General features: G+C 40.8%; 1 protein-coding gene across 2 annotated transcripts in view; it reads right to left on the bottom strand.

The window, feature by feature from the left end:
• Positions 1-26171, bottom strand: part of gcgrb (glucagon receptor b) — a 60667-nt gene extending 34496 nt beyond the window's left edge. For both annotated transcript variants that reach the window (XM_074629119.1, XM_074629120.1), the window contains exon 1: positions 25812-26171. The gene's annotated coding sequence lies outside the window, so the exon portion shown is untranslated. The remainder of the gene's footprint in view (positions 1-25811) is intronic.
• Positions 26172-26865: the final 694 nt, after the last annotated feature.

The following is a 26865-nucleotide window of genomic DNA, read 5'->3' as shown; positions in this document are numbered from 1 at the left end:
TATGCCTGCTGCATGCAACACAGGAATTAACCCCACTATACAAGCGTATAGTGTCTTTGCACTCACTTTAGCATTTTAATACAATGTGTGACAGCATACATATTGCAGTATATATATGCTGAGATGGGACAGAGTGGAGAGCTGGATGACAGGGAAATTATGGTTTACTGGAATGTAGAAAATCCCCAGAGGAAGCTGGAGGAGAGAGTCATTTGATATCGCTGCACATCTCTCCTTCAAATGAGAACCCAAAGGGACAACCAGGCTCATTATATAGGTGCCATATGTGATAGTAATGTAGTGTGATGTAGGCCTTTATTAAACGAGTGTTCACACTGCATCTTTTCATCTAAACAAATAGAGAGGTGAAATCATTAGCTGGCATTGGAACACCATGGGACCTTATTTAGGACAAATATGAACGGTAGTCAACGGCGAGAGACAAAAACATGTTTTGATCACATTTGAATTGTGCCATGAATCACACGTATGATGTTTGTCAATTTAAAACAGAATTTTGCAGGTCAGGAAAGTCGCAGTTTGTTGTAAAATTGTTGAAGTATAAGATTGAAAATAGGTAATTAGAAAGACTGCACACCCAAAAGTCCCATAGTGACGTCTCTCTCGCTGAAGCTACGATGCCTCAGTGTTTCGTACTGGGATGTACTCACACGAACAACGGGTTTCTCTTCCCGGCTGATAAAAAGACCAGGAGTCGCTGGTTAAAACGCATCAGGTAAGATAACGTTACATTTGTGCGTGGAACATTGCTAAGTTAGCTAGCTAGCTAGTGCTGGTGACGTATATAGTACGAGACGAGAGATGTAGTTCACTGAGCAGTTTCACACAAAATTAAATGATACTACGACAAACCTATGACAAACTGACACTTTCTCGACTTGCAAAAGTATCTTTTAAATTGACAAACATCATATGTGTGATTCATGGAGCAATTCAAACGGATCAAAAAAATATTTGTCTCTCGCCGTTGACTACATTTTTTCCAATATAAGGTCCCATGGGGTCCAACCAAAGGGGAGCGACTTCGCCTCTCTATAGAAAAAAGATTGACATTTTGTTAAACCCCTCCCCCTCCAAGCGATTGTCCAATCATAGCGTAGCAAACTGTAATACACACGGAAGGCCCGCCTACAGTAGCTTTGAGTTTAACAGTCTACTGAAGTCTACTACCCAGAGTAGTAAACATACTGACGTCCAAGGCCAAGGTGTTTAATCATTAGCTGGCATTAACTAGGCCTCTGTTATTTTGTGGGGTTACAGATTACATATAAAAAAAAAAACCTGGGCACGACTGGAACATCCACTGTGTAGTATTTCCCGACTGAGTGGAAGCCGCTCGTGGATGCTATCTAAATTTAAACTAGCGTCATAGGCTCTGTCCTGCTCTATGTTGGATTAGGAAATGTTTACACTCCAGATAGCAACACCAGCCAACTTCAATACACTAGCTAGCATTATGTGGTTTAGTCATCATCCTCAAAAGAAATAACAAATAAATCTAACCTCTGTGTTGCTTGTCCAGGTATGTTGTTCGGACTTTTTGCTTGGGACTTGTAGCTTTAGCCTGAGTCTGTTAGCATGACGTCACGTATGCTAGGGATGCACCGATACTGATACCTGATCTGATATCTGGCCGATACTGACTCAAATAGCTGGATTGGGTATCTGTGACAATGGGGCTGATCTATTCAATTCAAGTCTATGTTCATATACTATATACATTATACACTGGAATTTGAATTCCTGTTAAAGTTTTGATCAATTTGTTACTAAAAGGTTTACACATGAATTCTAATTCCTGTAAAATTTGAAGATTTTTTTTATCAAGTTGTTAGTGTACGAGTTATCATTTTAAAAATGAATTACAATTCATTAAATGTGTATCTATGTATTTATTGTTTTCTTATGTTTTGTTTTACAAAGTTAAGAAAGCAGTATTTAAGTCAAGCCTGATGTTGCCTTACACATAAAAGAATGATCCCAGTCGCTTCCACACAGTGAGGCATACAGCTTATTAATGAAACACTGGTATCAGATCGGTACTCGGTATCGGCCGATACCCAAAGCCCAGGTATCGCTATCGGGACTGTAAAAGTTGGATTGGTGCATCCCTAACGTATGAGGCAAACAAGTGCATATTTACAACCCTTTTCGGAGTTTTTGTTTTAAAAGGAGTCACATGGATACAGTGTTTTCAACCAACTAACAGAGTTAACGCTAAATAAACCTATAAATAAATAAACCAATAAACCTAATTATAGTGGTTTTGATGCCAAAAATGGCATGATGCCAAGGGGCGATGTGTGAGGAGTACTAGAACTAACTAACTAGGGGGGCAAGGTTAAGTGAACAGTCAATGGTCTCTTTCTGTGCCTCTGCATGAGTGTTAGTGTGTAAACCCACATGATCGCTGAATCCCTGTCCCTACAGAGTCACAGTCCGTGAAACCTGAGTGTCAGAGCTGGTATGCTCAATCCTACCGTTCCTTCCATAATCCCCCTCTGCGGCTCGCTCACTCCTGTCCAAGCTGCCTTCATCCCGCTGTCCATTATTAATGGAGCCAAGTCTGCTCTGCACAGAGTCAGCAGCTATGACAAACCTGCGGCTACATACAAATATTTACACTCAACAGGCTTAGTGTGTGTCTGCAGGAGTGTTCGACATGCCTCAAACACCTGAAGTGAAAAAAGCAGGACTTTGTGCGTGTGTGGTTGCACGCTTAGCAGAGCACTGATACGTGACGACAAAACTCAGCAGGAGTATTGCTTTGTCAACAACACCAATCAGGATGGATCAAAAACAGCTCCGACACCTAACAATCACAAAAGTTTACTGGGGTGTGTGTGTGTGTGTGTGCGAGAATGAAAAAAGAGAGATGTAGAAGAGAAAGAAGTGTTAGTGATAGAGAATCAGATCTGGCAGGTGTGAATGAAAGCACTCTCCCTCGCTGTCTTTCTGCTTCAAAGCAAACCTCAAAGCGGAAAGTGAAGAGAAGAGAAACACTGTAAATTAAAAATGTGAATAAAACATACCGGTTGGCACATTGTAATAGGTTTCAGTCATAATGTCGCAGCGTCAGTGTCAGAACAACAGAGCTGAGACTAGCGGCTTCATTAAGATATCAACATGACGCCTCGGCCATCTATCCAACCGGCCTCAGGCTCTTTCTGTCACAAGATTAAGCAGCAAGAAAATATGAACGAAAATCAATTATGGCGAGGAGGAGGGAGTGTATACACACAGAAGAACAAGGTTAATGCTGAGAGGACTGACAAAGTGAAGAACGGCTCATCCTCAGTCAGCAGAGGAGGTCTTCACCCACACAGTTTGTTTCTGAAGCACTTCTTGCAGTATACACACAGATTGTCCTTGTCCCCAAGATAATTTATGTTATTTAACAATTTGATCATCTGGATACTCTAGGAAGAAGCAAAGGACTGTCTTATAAATGAATGAAATGAAATAAATCATGAAGGTATTTTTATGGGCCATCTGAAGCTGTTTGCACCTTGAGACTTAATCACCTTCTACACCACTGCATGTAAACACAAAATACTCTTAAGAGCAGACTGCGAGTCTGTGAGCATGCATGTGTTTGTGCATTTAAATGTTATATGTTAGTAGTTGGTAAGTGTCGGTTAAAATCAAACATCAGGACATCTGACATTGTTCCGGTCAACAGTTTAACCACTGTTCTACATCAGTGACTCTCTAAATGACCGGAGAATGTTTAACGCACTGGACGACATTTTTGACCTTCATTACCTAGTTATGGAGCTATAAACCAAGAATTAATTATGCAAAAAGGATGCAATTTCAATATCAAACCTTTTCTTATCACTGCATAAATGATCTCTAGGGGAAAAAAATAATAATCCACCGACATAAAAATACTTTTCGTCAAAATAAAAGGAGACTGAAAGTGTGTGTTTATGTGTCAGATGTACCTTTATGGTTCAAAGTCACACTCATGGCTGTGTGACTAACAATCTGACTCACATTATATTTTGACATTGTGCCAAAACCTCAAGTTTCTACTGCAGACCCTTGTAAAAAATAATGATTTTTGCTGTGAGGTTAACTCTCTGTTACCACCATAGACTGTATATAAATATGGACGACGTGACAGCTCCCCAAAAGTGAAGCCAAAACATCTTGATCGCCCCCTGGTGGCTGGCTGCAGTGTAGGTCATAAAGTCCGCCTCCTCCATGTTAGTAAATGGGACATGGGCCAAACTAAAAAGTACACATCAAATATATATTTCCCAAGGATGGTTTCTGTCATTTTAGGTAGTTCTTATGTTCAAGTGTTCATTTTTCTGATCAGTTTGATTTTAATTAGTTATTTGATGCTATAAAAAGGGGGTGAGACATCATGATTGGCCGCTGTGAGTCTCTCTCGCTGACAAGCTGCCGTCGTGATCGGCTCGCAATTGGTTCGGGCGGGTGACCTCGATACCGCGGCTCCACCGCCCGATCACTACTGCGCAGACTCTGGCTCCAAATGACGTCAAAATCTCAAGATGGCAGCTCCTGTATCCGGGATATTTTGGCTTCACTTTTGTACAGTGGGAGGAAGTGGAGACACGTCGTCTATCTTTCTATACAGTCTATAATTACCACGTCCAAACAAAGTTAGGTTCAGACAGACAGTAACGCCGCATGAAAGAAACACAGCCTCCTCTTTCATTTCAATGAGGCCATTGTGTTGTCACAGTTGAGGTGCCGACTCAGAGGGCAGGGGCAAAAAAACGCAGGGTCATCCGACAAAACAGTTGAGCCTGGTTAAACATTTGCTGCAACACAAAGCAACGTCAACCGACAAGGTGCTGCGTTGGACACTCAAATATGTGTATAGTAAGTGCACATTCCTGATAACTTACTTTGTAACATGAACGGCAGCGTGTTCATACTGTTTACATTGTGATCGCTGTGTGAGTGTGATAACTTTAAAGTTGTAAAATCCTTCTTCGTAGTATTATAAACCACTGTGCAGTGTGCTGGCGTCTGATAAGCCTTCAAACTCATGAATCAATTACTCAAACCAGCCTCTCCTGAAACAACAAGAACCTCTTTGGCCTTTTTCACACATGGAGCCAGCTACTCTTCTAGGTTATAGACCCAGTGAAGCAGAAGTTAGAGCGTCTTTAGCTTCTGTACAGTGAGTATTCCCCAGTGAAACACAATATTTGAGCGGTGTACAGTTACGAGAGGGATTGAATCAAATCTTTTGCATTCGATCACTTTAAAGTGGGCGGGCTCAGAACGTAACACAATACACACTTCTTCCTTGTCGCTAAAAGTTGCAGATCGATTGATGGATGTCATGATATTATTGGTTGATAGTGGTTGTAGCTGACCTGAGCACACAACATATTTAGTTTTACAGGAAGAAAGATGATTGGATTTTGATATTAAAATACCAGGGCTGTCAATCGATTAAAATATTTAATCATGATTAATCGCATGATTAATCGTGATTAATTGCAAATCAATCACACATTTTTTATCCGTTCAAAATGTACCTTAAAGGGAGATTTCTCAAGTATTTAATACTCTTATTAACATGGGAGTGAGCAAATATGTTTGCTTTATGCAAATGTACGTATATATCCTATTTATTATTGGAAATCCCAACAGGCAACAACAGCTGTCAGTTTGTTTTTGATTTTTCTCATAGCTTGCTGTGCCTACTGTAGATGATGAGTTTTCAGACTTATTTTGGAATAGGATGATTGTTTATTCTCACAGCTTGATGCTGACCATGTGGTCTCGGCTGTGGGAGACTCGCCCCCGTTTCAGCTCTTCTGCCTGTTTTACTGTTTTTTGCGGAGTGAGAAAACCAAAGGCATTTGGTTAAAACAATCTGGGCTGGTCGAGGAACTTGAAAGTTAATCTAAAATAAATACTACACATCTTCAATTGGTGTGATAATTAATGCCCTGGGTTTGTCAGATGTGTACGGAGCCTGAGAGGTGTCATATCTTGGATAACCTTAATGTAATTCAGGTTTTATTTTGAAGAGATTGCGATATGTGGATAAACTTTGTGTTATCTTTGACATCCCTTAAACGTACTTTACAGGGTAACGGACTGGACGTAGACTTTAAAAGAGCAATATGTAGGACTGACAGCTATAGTGTTTAAAACGGGTAACAGCAGTCCAAATTCAAAACATTGGCACCTTGGCCCATCCGCCCCTTCCGGTGTGACTGATAGCGCACCTTTTCGCAATTTGAGGGTTACCTTCTAGACACGCCGCGTTAGCCTCTGGCCAGCAGCAGTAGTCTGAATCATTTCAGCGGCTGTGTGTCTCAAATACTCGCTGCCTTGATAACCCAGCTGCACACGGACCTCAGAGAGATGTGCCGAGGATTATCAGATCGGGTAGAATCTAATGTTCACGTTATCTCTGTTGATCCAGTTAGTTTGCTTGCTTCTATGGCTGCAGTGGGCTGTGTTTGCATGCCAATTTGTTTCATATGTGGCAACGGGGTGTTGAAATGGGCAGTAGATGGGATCACACCGGCCAAAACAAAAACAGACGTTCCGGTACGGAATGGAAATTTCAAAGGAGATCAAACTGGCTGTAGCATTGTTGCCAGAGAAGCCAGCAGCAGTGGGTAGAATTGGAGCAAATATGATTAGAATAAGTTATTTTTATAAAACGGTCATTATATATCCTGACAGTAGTGCATGAGACAGGTAATCTAAAAAAAATCATGTGCCTCTGTGTCCTCCGGTGTTCTACGATTAGGAGCAATCGCATCTGCAAGATTTCACAGACCGGAGGAAAACAACCAATCAGAGCTGATCTGGAGCTTGCCATCTCTGGGCAGCTGTCAATCACTCACAAACTCTGATAAAACGGTCAAACTAGGCAGCACTGATGAATCAATATCCTGTTACTGTAATGCCTATTTCTCACCTCAAATGTTTTCAGAAACATCTTGTAGTGTACTGTTTAGCTGTAAAATTAGAAAGTGTGTGACCCAACAGCCAACAGGAACGCTCTCTCTCTGAAATGACCTGTGATTGACCAAAGTCTTAGTAGATTTTTTAAAGCCTGTAAACAGAGCCATAAGGAGGTGCTGGAGTCTAGTTTTCTCTCGGAACACTTGAATTGCAATATGCTGAGAGGTTATTATGGATTTATTTGCCCAATGATGCCAACAACATCTTCATATTTAATATGATAGTGAATCAAGAGCACTAATCAAGTCATTTGTGTGCATGAATTAATAAATCAGGAGCACAAATGAGTTTCTCTCCATAACACCATCTGGGCTCCGTAGGCTTTGAAAGTCACTTGATTTTTTTCTTATACCTTTAGAGGAGTGGATTAACTGTTTGGTCACTACGAGGTCTTGTTGGTCTTGTGCTGTCGATTTTTAGTAGGACGTTAAAACTGCGGGATGAATGTCTTGGGACACTGTGTACTCATTTTACAGTGTCTGCATGTTCCTGTGGTTGCAGTGACAGTAGAGGTCAATACATGGTGGCGCTGGGACGCTGTGAGATCAAACATGCATGAAGCCCTTGGAGATCTTAATCAACCCTCTTAATCCACCAAGCTTTAAATCTACAGCGTATTGATCTGGGCTTGGCAGGCGCTTTACACACCGATGTTCATGCTGTCAGCTGTGCTGCTGAGGCCGGTAGTTCGGCTGATCTGGGTGAGATTGTTCTGTAGGTTGTGACCGAGCAGGTTAAACTAACACGTGTAATTCACAATAAACTTAGAGTGGGATTAAGGTTTGTAATTAGATGACTTGTAGTTATTCAAGGATCAATGTCCTCGCTGCTCTGTGTGTTGCTGTCCCTGACTGCTCACTATGGGTCTGTGACCTGAGTCTTCGCTTTAATCATACGTAGTGGAAACCCAACCTGAGCAGCTACAGTGGGGATCAGACTTTAATCTGCTTAAATCTGTCAAGCTTTTGGTAGCAAGGACATTAAAAATACATTTCTTACAGACACTTATAAAAAGTGTATTAAAATACAGTATCCCCAAATATTCCAACCTGTCATACATGCCCCATTTCTCTTTACACTTGTTTGTTCCTCAAATATACCAAATATAATCCACTTCCTCTAACTAATAATGGTTCTTCCTTTTTCCATCTCCATGTTTTTGTTTGGCCACAGTTGAGTAATCCTGGAAACCATCAGGAATAGTAAACAAGCCCAGATCCCCTCAGGACAACATAAATTATAACTGACCATTGACTAAAATTAATATGGTTGGAAGACTGATGTATTGTACAAATATCTGGTCAAGAAAGTAGACAGCAATGATCATGCAATTAACAAGTTTGGAAGTGTCTGGTGCATTTCAGTGATGGATGTTTTTGGTCTGGTCTGGTCTAGGAATAAAACTGATGTAGCAGAACCAGAGATATCAGCTTTTTTATTCAACACATTCTTCTCCCTTGTCAAAACCTGGCTCCTGCATCACCCACAATGCAACTTGACCGCCGACAGTTCAGTCAAAGAACGCATATTGATAAGAAGTGAACGTCAATTGTTCGTACCATTGCAATGTCAACGCCCAGCGGCAGAGCTACACCTCCGCCACTTTGTACTGAAAGCGACTACTGGACGCTGGTAAAATTTCCGCCTACCGTACAAAAGTAAAACTAAATTATTTCTATTCTATTGTCAGAATTTTAATGTCTCTACCGAAATGACCTGTGTTGAACAATAAAAAAAATTATAAATATGTATACTATTATAACTATTAACTTACTTGTTTATTTACTAAACTTTTTGCCCGGCCGATTCCCAGAGGAAGTGATCGATGGAATAAATGGAAGTAAGAAAAATCCAGAAAATCTCAATCTTTTACATGTCAAGGATCCAGAATGGATGTCCAATAGACCACAGACCATGGTTGTAGAAGAGGTTGTGTCCTGTGCTTTTGCCCTGCGTGTTAGTAAATACCTCACAACTACATTAAATTCTGGCCCTGTTCACACCTGGTATTAACATGCGTCTCCACATGCGTCTTCAGTGGCTCCAGAGAGCAGGGAGGAGAGAGAACAGGCGGGCAGGCGGTCGGGTGTCAGCTCCGCGCAAAGCAGCGGAACAACAACACCGACACATCTCCGACAGTATGATAATAATGCACTTTGCGTGCTTAGTCTACATACAGTAGAGCACAGAGGCCGTTTCCATGCTGACAAGCGGCAGTGTCTGCCTGTTTATTCACCTGAGGGGCGCGGTGATCCCGCGGATCCCAGCTGGACATCAGATGAGTAGGCGGTCCTTAATGTGGCCCAGGACACATTCGCGTACACACTGCTAAAAGAACGTGGTCATATGCGGCACAGACCACCTCTGAATGTGGTCTGTAAGATCCGATCTCAATGCGCCTGCATGTTAATACCAGGTGTGAGCAGGGCCTCTGTTTATGTCATGCTGCTAGCGCTACTAGCTACTGGCCGATAGCCGGTTGTTTGGGAACAGAGACGTTAATACATCCCCCATGGTACAGACTTACAGCATACAGCCCATGGGTGTATTAGAAGATAATAAAAGTGATGAATTACAGCCAATATATCCATTATTACTGCCGCATACAGCTAGAGGAGGCCGGCAGAACCCGCATACGACATATAATCGTGCAGGGAGGTGTAGTACCCTGGGTCTGATACATGCTCATTATGCCGAAGAAAATAACTCTGGATTTGGCTATTAGTGAATATTACAGCTTTTAGGACATCATTTAAATGAGGGCTATTTAAGTTTTCGTACTTCGAAGTTGATTTACCCAAAATGGCGACAGCGTTACCGCAGCACCATGTAGCGGCTGTTGTCAAAAAAGCACCGGAGTTTCACCTCTTTGCTTCTTTACTCTTTGGTTCAGTCAGAAATTCGGGTGTGTTATACTAGTAGCGGATGATGTAGCCTCGAGCTGCTACGTAGCTTCAAACAGAGATGAGGAGCGGGCTGCAGAGGTCTGGTAAACTCACTGCTTTCTAACTCCACATCATGATATCTTTTGTCATTTCCAAACTTGTAATCTTCAGACTCGACCGACGCTGACTCTGAGATTACATGCAGCTCCCTGTGAAGCCACAAAAGACTTCATACAACTCTCTCTCTTTGCAGGAGGCCAAGTACTTTAGTGGCTGATGAAGCAGCACAGGCAAGAGGGACCCAAATAGACTGAACATACAGAAGCAGGCTGACTGGCGCAGTTGAATGATTTATTAAACAAAAGGCTTACAAATACAAACTGAGAGTTAAAGATGCAGGCAGGTAACAGCACACACATAACGGGCAAACAAAACTCATGCAGCAACGAAAGACAACAAAGACAAACTGACAAAAGACAAGGGGAGCACAGAGACTAAGGACACGAGGAAAGGAGGGAGATAACGAGGGACAGGTGAAATTCATAATGGCAGGGCAGACAATCACACAGGCAGGAAGTAAAACAAGACAAGACCAGTGGGCTACCTCCAGGTCTGAGAAGTGAAACCAATGTGGAAGTGCCTTAACCTTGCATTCTTTCTAATAGCCAGCAGGGGGCGACTCCTCTGGTTGCTAAAAGAAGTCTGGTTGTATAGAAGTCTGTGAGAAAATGACCCTACTTCTCACTTTGATTTATTACCTCAGTAAACATTGTAAACATGAGTTTATGGTCTCAATCGCTAGTTTCAAGTCTTCTTCAATACAGCATGATGTTCATTTAGTACACTATGGTCCCATTTAGAGTCAAATGGACCATAAAGCAGGGCATGCTTTAGGGCGTGGCTACCTTGTGAATGACCGGTCGCTATCACGGCGTTGTCCGTGTTTTCGTCTTACAACTTTAACCCTTTCACAGTGTGTTTTGAGTTCATGAAAGTTAATTATAACCTTTTTGGTCGCCTAAAAATGTCTTATTCAGCGTTCGGTTCTACTTAGCTCCACCCTCTCGTGTCACTTCTGGTTGCAAAAAAACAAGATGGCGACGACCGATAGCGCTGAATTGGAGGTTTCTAAATGGCAGTCTATAAACCAATGGGTGACGTCACGGTGCCTACGTCCACTTCTTATATACAGTCTATGGACATGACACGAGGAGAGGACTTTCAAACTAAAACAGGTAAAAAACTATAACACAAACCCCAGGACCATGACAAGTACTCCACAAGACCTGTAAACAGATTTTTAGGTTAGCGGTTGCCCTTTAACTTATTGTTTTTTAAATTTGAATTATGATAACCATAGTAACTGAATAGCTATTGCATTTTATTTATGTAAGCTTTTGTTCACACTTCAATTTGAAAAATTGTGACAAAAGTGTAGTTCCAGCTATAGTTCAATTCCATCTAATCCAGAATGAAACTGGAACTACGGAGAAATCACTGTAATTAACCAGTAGGGCTATCTGTGTTCACCCAGTTAGATATTCATGGCACTACAGTCTGTAACTGAGAAATCATTCATAAATTTCCTGTAGTGTCACAGGCCTGACTGTGCACACACTGCCTCCACTCTGCTCAGCGTCACACTCACTGCTCAATGACTCACAGTGTCGCTGCTCTGATGGCAGGCTGCATTAAATAACCGTATTCAATCAGAGGATTAACACATAAATGAGCAGGTGAAATTATGATTTGATGGGATTACGCCTGATCAGGTGTGCAAGACTCACATCCAGTCTCGTTCACAGAGACAGCACCCAAAATGATTTAATCAAAAGATCTGGGGCTGGGCAAAAAAACATTTTGGATGAGAAATAATGGTTGGTGGAAATATTTTTTTAAACATTTTTTTTTCACGTTTTCCATTTGCATATCTCTGGTATATGTGATATATCTTAAAACATGATTCCTAAATGCTAAATCCACCATCCACACCTATTTCATTCCAATGCACATAATGTTAGCACAAAGCCAGGCTTGTCTCCCTGCTCTCCTTGCAAAATATATATTTTTTTTTGCTGCATTTCCATATACCAAATACCAAACATATCACACTGTATATTCTACAATATGATGTCAATATGATGATAAAAAAAAGAAGAATCAACAGAAATCTGCCAGAGGAGAGGTTTTTGTGCCTAAACCCAACCAAACCATACTCACAGTGTCAGATCAGAAAACATACAATACAGTCATTCTGGGGGACAGTTACAAATGATGTATTTTGTTGTTTAATTTGGAGGACTAGTTGCCCAGAACCTCATTTTGTCTGTCTGTGATTGATGGCTAATTTTATGATCTGTGCCAGACTGAAGGACAATCTATCAATCTGAAGTTACTTGGAAGAGTCTACAGTCATGTTGGCAGTTCTGTGAGGCTGTACTCAAGCACAGCAACGCTTTGAGCTAAATACTCGGGCAACATGCTGATGTTTAGCAGGATTACCATTATCACCATCATAGTTTAGCATGTTTGCAGCTGAGGCTGATGGGATTGTCATTCGTTTTGGAGGTATTAAACCTGCAGTAGGCAGAATATTTTTGGCATCATTGGGCAAAAAATCCTTAACAACCTTTCAGCATATTGTAATTCAAGTGTTCTGAGAGAAAACTAGACTCCAGCACCTCCTCGTGGCTCTGTTTTCAGACTATTACAAAAATCTAGCCCGTGACGGGAGACTTTGGCCAATCACATGTAAATTCAGAGAGAGAGAGCGTTCCTATTGGCTGCTCATTCAACGGAGGCAGCTGTCAATCACTCGTGAACTCCGATCAAACGGTCAAACTAGGCAGTGCTGATCAAATATGAATCAATATTCTGTTACTGTAGTGCCTATTTCTCTCCTCAAATGTTTTCAGAAACATCTTGTAGTGTACTGTTTACCTGTAAAATGAGAAAGTTTGCTCCAGCTGGTGGGCGGTGCTTGGTATTTCCTCAACTGATCTCAACATGGCTGCCGGGTCACAAACTTTCTCATTTTACAGCTAAACAGTACACTACAAGATGTTTCTGTATACATTTGAGGAGAGAAATAGGCATTACAGAAACAGAATATTTATTCATATCTCATATGAAAAATGGATCGTTTGATCGGAGTTTGTGAGTGAGCTGCTCAGAGACGGCAGGCTCCATCTCGGCTCTGATTTGTTGTTTTTCTCCAGTCTGTGAAATCATGCAGATGCCATTAGGAGCACCGAGGACACAGAGGCATCTGATTTATTTTTCAGATTTAATCATATTTGCTCTAATTCTACCCACTACAGCTTTAAGGTCATAAATTGAAGTGAAAGTTTGACCTGATGATGGCGCTAGAAAACAAGTCATTATAACTCATTCTGAGAGGGACTTGAATGTGTGTACCAAATTTAATGGCGATCCTTCCACTTTTTATCCAGACTTTTCATAAGAAACCAAAAACGTGAACCTCATGGTGTTAGATGAAAAGTCAGTAGGATTCATCCTCTGAGGAACATGAATGTCTGTACAAAATTTCATTGCAATCCACAATAAATGTCTCTAAATAAATGTTTCTAACTGCTGCACATGCAATTGTTCTGGGTCCTGTTTGTGTTTAGTCTTGTCACTTTTCATGTTTGCATGTCTCATCATTGTTTTAAATGATTTTGCCACTGCATCCCTGGTTGTTTTTTCTGAATTCCCTGTTTTCCCCTGCTGTACTTAAAACAGCTCAGCGTGCTGAAAGTTGTTGTTAAAGTTGTTGTTAAACTGCCAACATTAGCTCATTGACACAATGGATCGGGAAGTTTGCGCCAGAGTGGACTGACACCGGGATAAACTTCAGCTGTCCCGTAGAGAGCCGGGATAATGGTTGTCCCAACAACGGGAGTCATGACGACAGACGAGCAGCATGACTAAAACATTAGTTGGGAGTCGCGTGAAAGACATAGAGGGGTAAGTGATATCCTAGGGGGTAAATGTTCACCTGTCTAATTATAAATACTGTCTTCCACATAACAGCACACACACACACACGTGCACGCACTACAAAGAATGCATGGACGTACACGCGAGCCAGACAAAACCTCATTCAGTAAAGCTCAGAGGGACACCACCGGTCTGCCAGTGTGATCTCAGCGCTGACAAGCCTGGACGTATCCTCAGTAATGTCTGTCACTCCTTAAATTGTGGGCATGTGTGTGAGTATCTGAGAGATGGATTTCACTAAAAAGAAACTTTATGTGCCCACAGGGGTTTGAAAAATTGTGAGTTAATCCATCATACAGTTTTTACTGTTCATTTATGTACAGTGATTAACGAGTCAGTGGAGTAGCGCGATTGTCAGTTGGGATTCATCCGTCAGGAAACAGCAGCGACAGCAGATTTGTTGATGGTGTCAAAATGTCTCGTTTGACTCACAGACATCACAGACAAACCCCATCTATATTTCTTCCCCATATCTCACTCCCTCCCTCCTCTTTCTCTGTCTTCCCTCCCAGCTGTGTACAGTAGATCACATTAGCGCTTCATGTATAATGGATCAGCTCGGAGGCAGCGGATCGCTGGCCAGCTTCACTTTGCTTTGCTCGCAGCATGTCTTTGGTCCATTTGCTGCACTTAGTAAAAACCTACACTGCTGTGGGAAAAGCTGTCTGTACTCTCGCTTTCCCTCACACACATTCAGAGCAGGAAACCACTTTCTCTTCCGTTGAATTCAGCCACTTTAGGCTTAAAGGTTAAATGAATATTATTTCTTGAATGTATTTCACTTGGGCCGGTTATAAAATGTTGTTGTCTTGGCAATTCTTTCATTGTTCAAACGTAAGACTGCAAGTGAGGTAAACTAACGCTAAACAAGAATATACGCTTCTGCAGAGATACAAGAAAAGGTATTAGCGAACCTACGCAGTGAAGGGTGTTATGGCTAAAGACTGACGTGACAAAATAAGTCAACGTTACTTTTAGTTTCACACGGAACACAAATACCGGCCTCCTGGTTAAAAGTCTTGTGTTTGTTTGACACATCCACCACCCTTCCCGCCTGACCTGAAAAGATTCTCACACTATTAAAGGTCCCATATTATGCTCATTTTCAGATTCATACTTGTATTTTGTGTTTCTACTAGAACATGTTTACATGCTGTAATGTTAAAAAAACACATTATTTTCTGTACTGTCTGCCTGAATATACCTGTATTTACCCTCTGTCTGAAATGCTCCGATTTAGTGCATTTCAATGGAATTGCAACAGAATTGCGTTGCTAGGCAACAGTTTGGGTCCAGTTTGGGTTACATCCTGTCAGCTGATGTTATTTACATACACTGCAACAGGAAATAAACTGGGACACATTTAGAATGTTTACGTTTAAAACTTTGTAATAAATATTGTAGATTTGTGACATCACAAATGGACAGAAATCCTAACGGCTTGTTTCAAACGCACAATTTCTGAATATCGGCTGTGTTTATTTCTCCGTAGATTGAGCGTTTTGATAGTTTAACAGTATTTATATAGCACTTAAACCTGCATTATAATATAAAAGACATGAAAATCTCACTTTTTACAATATGGGACCTTTAACACTACGTCACTTGATCCGGCAGTCAAATAACGCCACGGGTGGGTTTACATTGGAGTTAGTTGAAAGCCCAGTTTGTCACATTCTGTCGCTAACGGGCGTCTCCGTGCGTCGGTTTCCAATGCCGAGGGGCGCTGCCCAATCGGAGGTATTTGACAAGCTGGGAGTGAGACCGGATGGGTGGATCAACCAACATCCCTACAGCCATGCTGCCAGTGCGGCTGATAACCTGAATGACTTTAAATATTATGTTGACTCCGCCAGACAGTCAGTTGGAGCAACTTTTAAAAGAACTTCGGAGCTTTAGCATAAATCACTCAAGATATGTGCTTACTTGACAAACTGTATAGCCAGTGTCAAATTAAATTAACCTCTTTTTCTGGTGGCTATATTTCCTGTCCAGCACTTTTCTCACTTCTCCATATATTCCTCTCCTCTTTTTCTGTTTTATCATTCTCCTCTCTCTTCACACATTCTTTATTCTTAATGAAGCTCACCAGACATCATTTATCTTTCAGTGTAGACGGAATACTAATTTGTCCAAACATACCTGAACGCAGCATTCGGACACTGTGGAGCTTCCAAGTGGGGGGGGTCAAATGAAAGTCAAGGGTGCGGGTGAGGACTTATGCACACACACACAGACACACATACCCACATACAATACGCTGAGGGGCAGAGGCGAGAGAGCTTCAATTTTACGCTTCAAGAAAGAGTGAGAAATTATAGGGAGATTAAGACTGGGGCAATTTGAGAGCGAGCATTGCAGATGCAGAAGGAATGGGAGCGTATAGGGGAAAGAGATGTAGTGGTGGATACAGGGATGGTTAATGTACAGTCTGAGGAGATAGTGAAATAAAGGGGAAGGGAAGGGAAGGGAAGGAAGAAAGACATAAAGCAGAACAACAAAGGGAGTGTGTTTAACTGACTCCCTTATCAGACAGGGTGTATAAAGGAAGTATTATTGACATTAATGGGTGAAATGGTCGAGATAAGAGATTTAGATGCGGGCCAGGAACACTGAAAGTCAGACAGAGAAAGAGGGAGTGGTGGAGTGAGGGATGACGCACGTACGTAATGAATGTGATGGACTGATTCATGGTTTTTCAGTTTCACCGTCAGTCAGAGAAACTCACTGATTAGATTCATCCAGATAGTCATCATTGAACGCACACACACCGTGGCATTGCAGGCACATGCATAAACATCACGGTATATATTTATAAAAGCTGATAGAGGCGATCACATTTCAAATTACTGTCTGGTTAAGTGCTCTTCGTGGCTGGGAGTTAGCAAGCTGTTTGCCATATACTTTTATTGAGAGTGTCTGTACCTGAGTTAACAACGCTTTTAATGGCACAGTATCCCTAAGAAAGACATCCTGTCCCACAACTGCAAATAACATTCACTTTTTTATTAACCGTGACCACCATCATGCCCTAATCCCAACCAAGTTCACTCACATAACCCTAGTTTATTCGCCATAACCACGAGCTGACGTGTGAAAACAATGTGAGGTTGCTCCCATCGGCTTTACAGAGCTTTATAGTGAGTTTCAGTTCATTACAGTACAGGGTGACCAGATGTCCCACTTTATGAGGGACTGCACAGCATTTTTATCCCTTGTCCCTTATGCCACATATTGAGACGATGTCCCACATTTTCATTGGCTCTAGTTTTCAAAGGTCCACTACAGTCAAACCACTGCAGGACAGACCCTTTTATCCAAGGCGCTGTGTTTGCTGTCAATCAAACTGCTCACATGTAGGTCAAGTGCAGGTTAACCTGTCACCATCTTTGATATGCTATGCCCAGCGGAGAGAATTGCGAGTCACCATAAAGTCACAAGCTATGCAGATTTAGGCGGAATATGGTGTAAACTACCACAAAGAAAAAGAAATCAAAGATCATCATCAAGCCTTTGTGTTTTCAGTGAAAAAGCTCTAAAAGCCCTCTGTACACTACCTGCTCAGCCCGAAACGGCAGAGAGACACAGTTAGCGACTAGCCGGTGAACATAGTGGAACATTTAGCAGCTAAAGAGACAGATATTTTTTTCAGAAGTTGGTGGAGACCAAAAACAGAGCTAAAAGAGAGTGAATATTAGACTTACATTAATCAGGTGGACAGAAACACGACTCCAAATCAACGAGGGCATCTACTTTTTCAGCATGAACACACTGTACTTGCTCAAGACCTGCTTCCAGTTAGTATGTGGAACTGGGACAGCTATTGCTTCCTCTTTGTTGAGTTTAAGTTATGATCGTGTTGTGATTAATGATTTCCTGTATATGTAAAATGGTAAAGTACATTAATTTCTTGTATACTCCGTGCAAAAACTAAAACATAGAACATAGTACATAGACTATGTAGTATGGTATTGGGACGCAGTCTATTTCCCCCTACACCCCTCTCTCTCTCTCTTAACACCTGACCACCGATTATCACCATGTTAGTATGAAAACATGGTGATAATCCTTTTATCAGGTGTGTGTGTGATTCTTTGTATTAACTGCACATTATCGACCACGATGACAACTCCTTGCTATTTTACTCATGAGCATAGGCGCAGTTTGAACTTTAAGGTTGGGGGTTCACATAAAAAATCTAGAGGGAATGTAATGTGCACAACACAGTGAGGTCTGATGTGCATATATATATTACACCCTCCAAACAGAATGCAAAGCGAGCAAGCGACAAAATTAGTTTGATTGCATTGTTCTCTATTGGAATGTCCTAACTGCGTGCGTGTTTGAGCTGAACATATGTCAGACACGCTGTTTCTATTTATTCCTGTCGCTCGCTTTGAGAGCGCTGCAATGAATGAGGAACAGCTGATTCGTGAAGTTGAAATGAGGAGTTATCTATATGATACCTAATGAAACCTAAATAAGGTGACAACAGGCTGGAGGGAGATCCCCTGAAAGCTTACTTAGGCCACTGTTGGCTGTATTGTATGTCATTTTCAGTAAACATCGCAGTATAAAACCTGTGTTTTCTGTTTAAAAAACACAAATATCGGAAGATAGTAAGTCAGTGGTTTGTTTACATGACGTAACAGAATATTGAACAGTATGTGGACAGAGAGTGTCCGATGTTATTAGGCTATAAGTAAATAAAAAGACCACAAATCTATCTTCTTATCTTGTTGGTTTCTTATGTTGTCATGAAGACACAACAAGGTTGATATTATTCATCATTACAATAGATTCTTAGTTCTGCGTTATTATAAAAAATATAGATGCATTTCTAGGGGGTTCAGTGAGCCCCCTGAACCAACGCAAACTGCGCTTGTGCTCATGAGAGCTTGAGACTGAAATGTGCCTCACCTTCAACTTTACTGCCTCCGTAGAGAAAGCTCAGCGATTGAAAACATCTGTAAGGCGTGCACCCTGTGTCCATTTGCTGGATTAATTAGCCACAGGGGCCTCTCACATTGATGGCATCAGCATCAGACACAGAGATTAGTTAATGTGATTTTCGCTGACACATAAAATGTCTCTGTTTAACCAGGCGGGGGCAATCTGCTCCTAATGTGCTCTGAAAATGTGTGTGTGTTACTATACTGTACGTGTGTGTGTGTATGTGACCACAGCATGCGTCAGAAACCAGTCTGGGTCAATGTTGATTAAATAAACAATTGTGTTTATAGAGCAGAACTTCTCTCAACACGCATGCATATAAAACATACACACACACACAGATGCGGTACACCACTTTATTTCTGTCACTCACAACAAAGAGACTGTGGAAGCAATCCCTTTTAAACTATATAAAAATGTGATAAACAATGATAAAAGTATTAATCCTATAACACTGTTTTTACTACTGAAACAGCATACAATCATAGTGCTGCTGTATTGATCCCAGTGCTGTAATACTCACACTGGCCACTGTAACTCACAGCTCTAGTGATGTAATGCTGATCCAAGCAACCTTGCAGCTGCAGGGGGCCCAAAACAGGGAATCTGGTAGAGGAGGTACCAAGATCATATGTATGGCAGAGGTCATATGCTGATTAGTAAAACAGAGACCAGTAGAATTGAGGAATACTACAATTTACGATGACAGGAAAATAGGAGGTGAGTTCTTTGTTCCAAGTATATAAGGTTATGATCTAAAGACCGCGGGCAGTTGCGTCCGGACAGACGTGTCCGGACCTGCTCGGGTTTTGGTTGTGTTTGTGTCTGTTGATATTAAACACGATGAAAACTCTGCTTTTTGCAAAATACTTGTACAGCATTATGTGATTCATTTGAGTAACCTGTGTTGACTTTCTGACTCCATTAAAATTGAACCTGAAGAACATTGAGCTGGGATCTCTGCCGTTCCTGGCCCAAGGCTTGAGATTTCCAGACTCAACAAGACGAATAATGTGGCTTCTTGCGATGAAATAGTTAGTGGACGTGATGCAGTGTGCAGGAGAGAATGGGAGGCTCAACCGACCCTCATGAATAAATAACAGAGAGATCATATAGGCTTTTCTTATACACCGTTCGTAGCTATACCTAAGAAAAGTATTGCATTGTAATTTGTATGTATCCCATGACATCAATTTGTATGTAATCCACATAATGCAACATGGGTGTTTAAAGAGAACTGGATACAGCGCTGTAGGCGGGCTCCCGTTCACTCCTATGAGAGCTGCTCAGTGGCACATAAAGCCATAATGGCTCGACTGCCGAGTGATAAATCTTCTGCATCCATTTGTCCCACAGAGCAGGCGCAGTAGCGATTCCTTTAACTCCGCCTCCCAGCCCGCGGTCCAGCCTCGGTCTGGGTCTCATTCACATGAACAGAGGAAGGAAAATAACTCTGTATTCAGCTATCAGTGCATTTTACAACTTTAAGAACCTAATGATTTAAATAAGGGTTATTAGAGTGTTCATACTGTGAAGTTAATTTACCTCAAAAAAAAGTTATCCGCTGATTTACAGATGTCTCTTTGCCAATGTAAGTCTGTGGAAAAAAGTATTTTTGGGCCCAATGGCATCAAGTGACCGACACTGAAGTTGTAGCACCGCCGGAGGTCGGGGTGGATGGCCGGGTCAAAAAACACCAGACTTTAACCCAGGAGGCCGATGTTTGTACCCTGTGTGATACTAGAAGTCAACGTTGATTCATCTGTCACGTAATTTCCTTACTTAATTTACGCTACCTCCGGAGTTATTTTAACCCAAACCACGATGTCTTCCTAAACAGTTTTGTTGCCTAAAATGAACCAAGTTGTTTCCCGTGAAGCCGGAAGTGTATTTTGAAAAAACTGTACGCATGTAACAAGCGAAAATTTAATCCCTGACTTGATATCGCGATTCAGTTTTTCGTCTCGACGATGCATATCGTCATGTTTTTATACCGCGATATTTCGTGGCACGATATTTCGTCGCACCCCTCACAAAAGGTCACAGGTCAAAGCAATCACTTTCTTCCAACTACGCCCCCCCCACAAGCCCCATCCACAGTGCTGCTGAATGAGACTTGCCCAGCATTGTTTCCCAACAACCTGCTGTCTTTGTCTGTTTATCGATTGAAAAAAATGTTTAGTCAGTGAAGCTTTTTGACAATAGTGTCAGGAGGAAGAAGTAAATGGAAAAAAGACATTAGCTTACTTCGTCTGCTTTCATGTTTGAAGACCAACGTCTGTGAATCAATATCTGTCCTTTATAAATGTTCCCTGTATGTTGCGCCGACCCATCCTGACCAAGCAAATCAAATCTCCGGCCATCATACCATTACAAAAGAGTGGTCTGATGTCTGAGGAAACCATGGAGCCCTCGGGCGGGACAACTTAGGATATTACTTCTTAGAGAGTGGACGAAAGCACAGAAGGGGGGCGAAAGGACACGAAGGGAGAAAAAAGGCTCTGGTGCAAACACAAGAACCAACTTGGGACAGTTTTTGCAAACCAGGTGTACGATCTGGAACTGAGGACAGACGGAATAAATCCATTGTTCGTGGGACAGGCTTCACTAATGGCCAATCACATCAGCCTCTCTCATCCCCTTTTAAAGCACAAGACAATTTTCAAATGGAGTCCAGGTCAACTTGTCAGAGGAGAAACCTGTCAGTGAAGCCCCATACATAATACATACAAATATGAAGAGCCTGAATACACCGCCTGAAATACTGAAAGCCATAGAGGGCAAATGTGTAATAATATTATTTTTATGCCTCCATGCCGGTGACAGCTGTAAGTACCTTCCATTCTTGTGAACACCATATCTCAGGAACACCTGGAAGGAATTTCTTCAAATTTGGCACTAACGTCCACTTGGACACAAGGATGAACTGATTAGATTTTGGTGGGAAAAGGTCAAAGGCCACTTTGACCTCACAAAACACATATTTGGCCATGACTCAAGAATTCATATGCTAATTATGTAGGGCTGACCCGAATGCTTCGAAGCTTCGACCGTTGCCATGGCAATCGACCTCCAAATCCCTATTTGAATGCTTTTTTTTAATATACAAGTATGTAATAATAATGTATAAATCCCAAAATAGCCCATGAAATAAAGAATAATCCCACAACATTATTCATATTCAACGGTAATTATTATTAGTTATTCTCTCTTTGTTGTGTGTACAGTAGTGCAGCAGCGGCGCTGAAACGGAGGAGATGGAGACAGACAGAAGAACATGTCAGCCTTCCGATTCGTAAAAGCGAAGCTTCGAATACCTTCAAATTTTTCTCACCGAAGCCAAAAAAAATGGTATTCCGGACAGCCCTATAATTATGACAATATCACATACAGTAAATGTCTAACAGGATAAAATGATGAAGTGATGACATATTGGACAGACATGAATGGAAACTGCAACTTGACTGGAAGCATACAACCACGAGGCGGAAATTCTAGTTTTGTTTTCAGATAGGGCTGCATGTAACGCCATCACAAGTTAATGTGCTGATTGTTTCCTTGATTAGTTGTTTCCCACAGCCCCAGTGAGCTATTCAGATTGTTGTCAAAGATAATCCGTTTATTATCAATAATTACAAAGCAACAACAAATAAGAACATTTCGCAAAGCTTGAACCAGAAAACACTTGACTTTTTTGCTTGAAATCAAAAGAGTTGCAAGTCAATTTTCTGCTGATCAACTTAATTGAGTAATGGTTGCAGCTCTGTGATCACAGAATCATAATTTCATGATCTCGATGTAATAAGTTTTGCTGTATTACAGCAACGCACAAAATAAGTCCCTTATATAACACTGATTAATGCCTAATGTGGCCTCTATAGGCTACTGTAAACTGACTGATGATGACCGCGGGGCCACTCTCAGCCCCTAAAGGCAGACTACAGGGACTGTGCTTGCAGCTGCATTACGCTGTAATGATTCTTCTATGCAGATGTCAAATGTAAGCAGCAAAGTAAGCGGCAGAGATTGTCTAATGGCTGCCGATTCTAGATGATTACCCAGCGCAGTCTGGCACGTCTTTATACGCAGTGATAACAAGACATTTAGGGAAAAAGAAAGGAAATGTGTTTGTTGGATTACAAAATATTCCCTCCAGTTTCAGATGAAAACAACGCCTGTTGTGTCATGATGACACAATCATCATTCAGCAATCATCAAACAAGATAGAATATTTACACCAATCATGTAAACCAGCTTTCTGCAGCACTTCATATCACACAACACACAAGCCACGAGACAAAAATACCAAAGTGATACACTAATATCAATAAGCATCTGCATTTGCCTATTCATGGCTTTGCAGAGAGAGAGCGAGAGAGAGAGAGAGAGAGAGAGAGAGAATGATTGATAGAGGGTACAAAAAGACGAGATATTTGTCATACTCCAAACTTTTCATAAATAAATTTCAAGTCATCAAATCATTCACCATGAGCAAATAGGGCTGTGTATTTGCAAGAATATGGCGATACGATACGTATCATGTTACAGGGGTTACGATTCAATGCATTGCGATATATTGCAATATATTGAAGATTTGCATTTATCACAGTAACTATAACATCCAACTTCATGGCACTACTTTGAGAGGACACATACATTGAGAGGGCACATCTCTTTGCATGAAATAAAATATTGACTGCATGTAAACTATTAATTAAAAACCAATAGTGTTTTTGAGAATTGATACAGTATCACAAAACATAATATTGCGATATTTGCCTTGTTCGATATTTTTCTTACACCCCTATGAGCAAAGAAGCTGCAACGAGCGCAACATCTATGGATTCATATTCTGCGCTCTGTCTTTCTTATGACTTCATCTAATGTCTCAAACAACTACAAATATACCTATCTGTCCTAGACATCAACAAGCAAAATAATCAAATCACCTTTATTGTCAGTGTGCCTAGCTCCAGAGAGCAACTAACAAATAGAAAAAATATATAATAAAACACTACGTATAATAGAATAAATAATAACAGAAACTAACAGTACGTTTCAGATAAATTAAACAGTTTGACAATGAATGAGTTTCATAAAATTGAAACTAGTCTATATAATCAACATATGCCATGTATGGTAGGTGGATGAATTCTTATGTTTAATTATGATGAAGTAATGAGTTATATGGCTCACCATGACAACACAAAGAAGAAGAGATAATGAATGAAGACCACAGTGAACTTCATCCATGGATTCATATTCTGTGCTCTGTCTTTCTTATCACTTCTTCCAATGTCTCAAACAACTACAAATACACCTTTCTGTCCTAGACACCAACAAGCAAAATAATCAAATCGAATCACGTTTATTGTCATTGTGCCTATAGCCCCAGAAAGCAACTCATAAATATAAAACAAATATATAATAAAATACTATAATAAAATAAAAAATAATAATAGAAACTATCAGTACGTTTCAAAGAAATTAAAAAGTGAAACAGTGTAGCCTACACTGTGAATGAATTTCATAAAATTGGATCTATATAAGCAACATCTGCAATGTATGGCAGGTGGATGAATTCTCATGTTGAGTTATGATGAAGTAATGAAATGGAGTAAAGTATATGGATCACCATGACAACACAAAGAGGAGATAATGAATGAAGACCACGGTGAACTGTGTGCAGATTAAAATACGACAGACCAGCAGTTGCTTGTAGAAAGAGGAAATGGTTTATTTTATCTAAGTTCTCTCTAAGAAGCTGTAACAAGCACAACATCCATGGATTCATATTCTGCACTCTGTCTTTCTTATCACGTCTTCCAATGTCTCAAACAACTACAAATACATCTGTCCTAGACATCAACAAGCAAAATAATCAAATCAAATCACATTTATTGTCATTGTGCTTATAGCCCCAGAAAGCAACTAACAAATATATAATAAAATACTATAATAGAATAAAAAATAATAATGGAAACTATCAGTACTTTTCAGAGAAATTAAACAGTGTACACACTGTGAATGAATTTCATAAAATTGGATAAGCAACATCTGCAATGTATGGCAGGTGGATGAATTTTTATGTTGAAGTATGTTGATGAAGTAATAATGAGTTATATGGATCACCATGACACCACGAAGAAGAAGAGATAATGAATGAAGACCACAGTGAACTTCATGCAGATTAAAATACGACAGACAAGCAGTTGCTTGTTGAAAGAGGAAACGGTTTATTTTATCTCTAAGAAGCTGTAACAAGCACAACATCCATGGATTCATATTCTGTGCTCAGTCTTTCTTATCACTTCTTCCAATGTCTGTCCTAGACATCAACAAGCAAAATAATCAAATCAAATCACTAAATCAATCATTGTGCCTATAGCCCTAGAAAGCAACTAATAAATATAAACAAATATTTAATAAAATACTATAATAGAATAAAAAATAATAATAGAAACTATCAGTACCTTTCAGTGAAACAGTGTACACACTGTGAATGAATGTCATAAAATTGGATCTATATAAGCAACATCTGCAATGTATGGCAGGTGGATGAATTCTCATGTTGAGTTATGATGAAGTAATGAGTTATATCTATGGATCACCATGACACGAAGATGAGATAATAAATGAAGACCACAGTGAACGTTTTGCAGATTAAAATACGACAGAGCAGCAGTTGCTTGTAGAAAGAGGAAACGGTTTATTTTATCTAACTTTATTCCCACGCAGCGATAAGAGGACCACACACACGCACACACTATCACACTATAGGTCCTGAAGCACCTCAAAAAGTTGCTCCAGAATAAAACAGTGTTTGAAGCGCAGAAAGGAAAAGAAAAAGAAGAATAAACCCCTCAGTTAGCTATAGACTACATCAGAAAGTTCTATCAACCACCTCTTCTGAAGCTCAGAGAGAACAAACACAGACAAACAGATGCAAACATGACTATAAAAGCAGTTTCTTACCTGAGCGTCCAGACCTCCTCTAGCGGCCCTGGTACCTCCACACCGCCCGCTGCTCATCTCCCAGCCCGGTCCATCACCTCCGCAGCAGGGAGCCCACCTACCGTCCACAGAGCACGGCCAGCTCCACAGAGCATCACCGTGTCCTCAGGTAGAGAGAGAAACAAGACAGACTGAAAGAAAGAAAGAAAGAAAGAAAGAAAGAAAGAAAGAAAGACTGAGCTGGTGAGTTCTCAACTTTCCCCTCGTCCAGTTGGGCTTTTGTCCAGGCTCACTTTTGTTTCTTAAATCACTTTTCTAGATGTATATGTTGCTCGTGTTGCAGCGGACTGACTGTAGGTGAAGTGAAGTGTGGGAGGCTGAGAGAAGCTGAGTGCTCCGTGACTTCTGTCAATAGTCACAATATAAAAGGGTGAACTTCCGGTGGATACTTTCAAAATACAACTCAAAAACGGTGAATGTGTTGCAAATCTGTAGATGAAGCACAGTCAAAATGTGTGTGTGTGTGTGTGTGTGTGTGTGTGTGTGTGTGTGTGTGTGTATGTGTGTGTGTGTGTGTGTGTTTACGTCATTAAACCTGCAGTAGGCAGAATATTTGTTGGCATCATTGGGCAAAAATTCCAGAGAGAGAGAGGGAGAGAAAGAGAGAGAGAGAGGGAGAGAGAGGCCCCTTAGTAACTTAATTATTTTTTCATTCAATAAAATACTGTCAGCTGATTTAAATTTTGAAGACACTTTCAGATTCGTCCAGCTGTCAACTCTCTCTGAACCTTGAGATGTAATCTGATTTCACAGTTTAAATAACAGACACAGCTTGTAGAGTTATTACATAGAATTCAACGTAAAATGAAATGTAAATTGACTCTACAGACATTCATATGTGCACATGTTCAAGTGTATTTTGTACACATTTTTCAATGTCGTTGGACATGTGAACGTCGTCGCCGTGTTTCCGTGCCATACTGTACTATATATCGAGGATCATCCTTTTAAAGCTGCAGTAGGCAGAATATTTTTGGCATTTTAGTGTTCTGAGAGAAAACTAAACTTCTGCGCC

Source organism: Sebastes fasciatus, chromosome 3, assembly GCF_043250625.1.
Source record: "Sebastes fasciatus isolate fSebFas1 chromosome 3, fSebFas1.pri, whole genome shotgun sequence".
Taxonomy (NCBI): Eukaryota; Metazoa; Chordata; class Actinopteri; order Perciformes; family Sebastidae; genus Sebastes; species Sebastes fasciatus.
Note: the sequence above shows the minus strand (reverse complement) of the source record. Positions and strands in the feature narration are given on the sequence as shown.